We start from the raw sequence: 6266 nt of genomic DNA, 5'->3' as shown, positions 1-6266 counted from the left end.
GTTTGGTATGTTCGATTTCTTAGATTCGATATTTTTGGTTTTAAACGCCAGATAATCGTCAGTATATTCGGTTCCCTAGATTCGATTTGTTCAGTTTTAAATGTAAGATAATGATCGGTTGTTTTAGTTTCTTAGATTTGGCATGTTCGGTTTCAGACTTAAGAAGTCATCAGTATTTTTCGTTTCATTGATTTGGTGGCATGCTTGGTTTTAAACGTATGAGGTTTTTGAGGTTTTTTGTTTGTATTGTAGAAAATATTACGATCACTTTCCAATTGCAGGAGTTTCAAACGTACTTCTTAGACTCAATTATATTTTTTAGAAAGTGAATATCGAGTGAAATCGTCCAATACCGACAATTATGTTAGTTTTGATTGAAATCAAACATACCAAACAAGCATACCGAATCTAAGGAACCAAACATACCACAAAGATTCCTTACATTCAAAATCGAATACATCGACGATACCAAAAAAATCTTAAGTGAGAAAAAACAGAACGTAACGTTGTTTTGTCTATTTAAAACCAAACATACTGACGATTTTTATACTTATACAAACTATCATTTCTGAACCAGGGCGTCATTTGTCTATAAAAATTTTTCTCGTCATATTGATTTTGAGGCACATTTTATTGTTCACTTCAATCTTTATAAATTTTTTAAAACTTCCTTTGGTAACTATAGGTCTAGTAGATTAAATAACTGTATGTTGAAAATTTTTTTTGGAATTGAAAAACTTGGAAAAAACAAAAAAGAAGTCTCGCGTGATTGTGTAACAAATAAAAGTTCCTACAACTGTACAGCATATTTGAAAGCATACAGTGCGTGCATCATATCTTTCAGCTAATACAAAAGCATCATTCATTTGTTATTTTTTTGTCAGCTCGAGGTGTACCAACAAATTCTTTAAATCTCAATGAACGTCGAAATCAGGCAAAAAAGAGAAAAAAAATTAGGCACCAAATGTTTGTTTAAATTTCATTATATTTACTCTTATCCCTGCTCTCATTTGTTTTGTCGGAAAATACATTACTTAGAATATCAAAAATATAATTTTTGTACAAAATATCCCAAATTAGGATCCAAAAAACATTCTTTAATCTGAAGAAGCTATTTTTTTTAGTTTGGAGATCATAAAGTAATTATTGGAGAGTTTTCAAAAATTTTGCTGTTGTGGATATAAATGTAGCCTTTCACTTTTGAAATTGAACAGTTGTAAGAAATCTTAGAGATGAAAATGCAAAAGTTAAAATTAAGTTTTCAAGATGAAAAAAACCTTTTAACCAAGAAAATTGTTACCTACAAATTTTCTACCATAAAGACGATTCTTTGCATTATAATTGCGGGTGTGTGTCTAAAATCAAAAACTAAATGACCAGATTTTTAAAATTAACTTAAAGTTGTCACTATTTGCTGCCAGGCTTTCATTTGAGAATCCATATAAAGCTGATATATAAACTAAGATCAAGATTTTTTGGATCAATACAATGAATAGTTTTTCACTGCGCATAAAACTGTGCCGTCATTATGATATTGATGTAAAATGATGCAAAATTATCTTAAAAAAATAGTGTAATTGATTGAATTAGTCCAGTATTTTCAGATGAACAAATGAGTTTCATCTTTGTAGAAGATTTTTGCATAATGGAACCTCCGAAGATCCTTTGACTTGCTGTATGTGCCACTTCAAAATGCTAGATAAAAACTGATAAGTTAATCGCATTCGCACACCCTTTATATTCTTTCTCATCGTTCCTCGCTAATTTCAAATTCCCTTTGAGCGAACCCTTAGTTGTTTAGTGAACAGACCTTCAGACGGATGAACTCTTTTTAAGAATCACGAAAAAAGGTGCATTCGCTACCTTGCTCACAGATAAGTTTTCTCCGGGAGCCCTTAAGTGTGTCTGTAATGGTCTAGTCCCACGACAAGTGTACAGATTCTCTCTTCATCATTTTGGTTTTAGTTTTCTGTTATTATCATTTTGATTTTCAGTGATGAATGAAAATAGCAGATTTCAATATTTTCATTTGCTAAAAAAATGAGCATAATATGGATTGTATGCTGTTTGTCAAGTTCAGACAAAGCATTTGTTTGTACAAAAATTTTGAATTTTTCCATAAAGTTGGCTTTTTTTAAATTTTTTGTGGACAACAATGAACTGTTTAAATCGCTTCATATCAGGTAATGAAAACATCCAACTAAACTGTCTTAGTATGACAACTAGGACTTTTCCCTTTGTGCCCCCCCTGAGTGGGTACATATTATTTGCAGACGTGCCACATTTTTACAGAATGATTTACTCTGCAATGGCACGAGCTCTGTAACTTGGGACTGTACAACGTATTGGGGGGGGGGGGGGAAGATCCGATAACAAAAATAAAACTATGACCAAAAAATAGTTTTGACAATATTTGCTCCACTTTGTGCAATAAAGGTCAGAGAGCATAAACTTTTGAAAATGATAATCTTATTTTGTTCGAGAAAAGCATTTAATTTTGAAATGATTCCAAATAATGTCCCAATTTAATACAGAGATGTTGGATAGCAATAGCAGAAAGTTGCTGAAGACAAAATAAAAAAAATTTAAAACCACTGATTTGGTATTACTTTTTGCAAACTTCAACAGCTATTAAATTTCAGGCTATTGTGAGCAAAAATAAATCTACCCCGCTTGTAAACAATCGCTTAGTAAATTTGGCCGCCTCTCAAAGTTTAGCTGCAGATTTGTAAATTTACAAGTTTTGGGTCTTTTGTGTTTGTGCCCCCCCTAGTTTAGTGTGTGCATATTATTTGCACACCCCCCCCCCCCCCGACGGACGTGCCATATTTTTCCATAATGATTTACGATTTATTGGCACGTGCTCTGTAATTAGGGGGGAGGGAACGTACTGGGGGGAAGGGATAACGTAGTGAAAAGGTTCCAAAATATGTTTCCATTCTGTTCCCCACGAATTTTTTATGCCCCAGGCGCACGTGATAGTTTTAATTCGTAACGTGCTATTTATAGACACATAAACCGTGTTTGGCGGCATAAAAACACTGTGGGGAGAGAGGGCTGGTGGTGGGGTGGTCGCGGGGATCTTAAAATTTTTAAATGAAAATTGGCACGTCGTATCTGAACTTATTTTTTTCCAATTTTTAATAGTCTCCTGAAACAATTAAGTTATTTTTTTAATCAATTAAGTAAAATAAAACAAGCAGTTTAATTGGCATAAGATAACAATTTGCATGGAATTACCACAGAACAACTTTGAAACTTTTGAAGGATCTTTTTCACTCAGTAAAAGTTCTGCACAATTAATGAACGTTTTGATGAGATCACTTATGAGCTCTATCATGAATACATTGAGCGACCAAAACAGACTGACGCGTACCAAATTATGTAGGACCCTTTAAACCCGCTTCGGATTGCAAAAATTGCCAGTGATTATACGCAAAACGCATCTGGGGAGTAGAATATAGCAACAAAGGAAAAATTCCAATATTTTGTTACCCGAAGTCGCAAACTAGCAAACTAAGATATGAGGAATTGAGGAGATTGAGTCCCGAGAAGTTGCGCTCAGATGATGCAGTGTGAAAACATCCTACTCAAAAGATTGCGTGCCTATCAATAAGTTGCATATGTCTCCCTCAAGCCGTAATGATTTAGAATAACTTTCATCCGAGCTAGCATTTCTCATCGCATTTTGTCGAGCACATAATTCAAATGAGTACTTGAATTTGTAGAGCGTTCTACCTTTATCTAAAGTCAGTTGGCATTTTTTGATGTTTTTTGTAAGATCTGTTCAGCGCCAGTAGCCTGTACCCAAGAAATTTTTCAAACGACGTCAAACAATATTTTCGAACCAGTTGAACTGCATCAAATTTCAATTTTAAGGTAACAGAATATAGCTTTAAAGCTTAAGGTTTCTTCAAAAAAAATAGGCATGATGAGAAAACCGGTCGCTAATTGCAACAACCCAGGTTGATCGACATTGGTTGTTGCATTAGGATTTTTAAGGTATCGTATTAAGGCTGTAAGAAGAATAATGAGGTTTTGTACTAGGGCCTTACCAAGATTAATAAGGTTCCGTACTTGCGACCTGAACAAGATTAACAAAGTGCCGGACTAAGGCCTTTCCAGGATTAACAAAGAGCCGGATTAAGGCTTTACCAAGATGAATAAGGTTCCGTACTTACGGCCTTACCAAGATTAACAAAGTCCGTACTAAGGCCTTACTAAGGTCAATAAGGTGCAATAAATAATGGAACAGCCTGAAAAATGTTGAAAAACTTTCTAGTTAGGTTTAAAAAATTGATTATCTGTGATTTTTCTAGTATAATTTTTGTTTTCGTTCCTTTTTCCGTCAACCACAGAAATAAACTTATGTGATCCAATGGTTATAAGCTAAAACTTTCAACCTGTCACACAGGATAGAAATATCCAATATCGGCTAGGCATTCAATCAGCTAGGCATACACGTTCATCCATTCATTTAGTTATTGGCTGTAGACAAATTTGGAAGGTATCATATGATTTTCTAAATAAAAAGCTATATTAAAAATCAGATATCAGGATCTGAGCATTATTCTTTCATAGCGTTAATCAATAATTGAACCAGTTGAGATATTTGGTATCAACTTTACTGCATTTTGGTGTAATAGATAGAAAATTTAACATATCAACAAAAGACCACTGACACTGTAAGGAAATTGTTCTTTTTAAGTTTTGCATATTTAATTAGTTACTAGTTTTTGCGTTTTTTTTGTCCCAGGACAGCACTCGTGCGTCTTGTTGTTACTTGAATCTGACGGAACTGATTTTTTATGACAACTTGTGTTACCCTAGAGGAATATATTTTCAAAACACAATATATAAGAAGACTTCCAGATCTTGGCACGGCCTTATAAAGGGCCGCTCTAAGTTTTCTAATTTCAAAATGCTTTCAGATAAAGTTTTTTATTTACATTGAGCGTTTTTCAGAACAATGTAAAGGTTAAAGAACCGTTAGAAGTCTTACAAAACTTGATAGGGCCCTTACAAGGCGCCACATTAAGTTTTGTAAATTTTTAGAGGTATGAAAAGTTATACCCTGTTCCAAAACGTAATGAAAAATGACACGCATGAAATAGGCGTTATTTTTTATTTTAACTCTAAGAATTTATGTTTTAGATATTGTTTATTACATCATTGGTTACGATGCCATAGAAAACGGAATTATTACGACCTTATACGGCTCTGAACAAAGTTTTGTACGTTTTCTACGTCACCCTATAAGTCTTAGTAAGTTTTCAAAGTTTCGTCTAAGGTGGGAAGTAGAGAAATCACCCAAAATTAAATAATCGAATTGTTGAATTCGTTATTAAATTACTGAAAATTTTTGATTTTGTGTTTGGATATATTTGATACATTGAAATGTTGTCTTCACATTGTTAATTCGTCGAGATATTTTCGACAATACAGTTATGCAGCTGTTTTTAATGCAGTTAAAATGCAGTTTAATGCAGTTTAATGCAGTTTAATAATGCAGTTTTTTTAATGAAGTTAGTTAAAGCAGTTGTTTTTTTATTTCGGGTCAAAATTAATTTACCTTGTATATTATTCCACACTATTCAGTTAAATTATTTTCAAACACGAGTATTTGTTGCCAGGAAAATGTAAATGGAGTTCAAATTGGTCATACTCGGGATGATTCAATACCAATTGAGGCTAATCAAACCAGCTGTTTACAAAAAACTCAAACCAAACAAACAAAATTAATCAAAAAATCAAAACTCTGTCTTAATCTACAGCAATTTTAGCTACAAAATTTGTGGAAGTGTACAGGTTTGTTGTACATTTATACTGAAATTTTCCATTGAATTCCAAGAAATGCCACCAAAGAATCATTCGATTAGTCGAAGAATTAGTCGACAATTAATAAGCCCCAAATCCCACAGGATTGACCAAAATGGACCAAAATGGTCTGTTTTCTGTTTGGCACGGGTGTTGTTTGTCATGTTGTTTGCTACTACTCTGTATGATCGGAAATGTAATAAACATGTCCTTTTGTCAAGAAAAAGGGCTAAATTAGATTTTTATTAGAATTATTGTACCGTCAAAGTTCTAATATTATTAAAGAGCTCTACCTTCTGAAAAAAAAAACGGTCTAAGAAATAAACACATAGCAAACAAATGAGGACTAAACTGTAATAATAAGATACTAGGAACTTAAGATTCTAGGAGCTAAGTAATTTTTTAATTTCTCCTGCAGTAAACCCTCTAACAGCCGCTAGCTGTCATAT

At 33.3% G+C, this 6266-nt stretch overlaps 1 protein-coding gene across 2 annotated transcripts in view; it reads right to left on the bottom strand.

The window, feature by feature from the left end:
- Nucleotides 1-6266, bottom strand: part of LOC142353457 (CCR4-NOT transcription complex subunit 1-like) — a 279900-nt gene that overhangs the window by 201942 nt on the left and 71692 nt on the right. The window lies entirely within an intron of this gene.

This window comes from Convolutriloba macropyga, chromosome 14, assembly GCF_964194025.1.
Source record: "Convolutriloba macropyga chromosome 14, txConMacr16.3, whole genome shotgun sequence".
NCBI lineage: Eukaryota > Metazoa > Xenacoelomorpha > Acoela > Convolutidae > Convolutriloba > Convolutriloba macropyga.
Note: the sequence above shows the minus strand (reverse complement) of the source record. Positions and strands in the feature narration are given on the sequence as shown.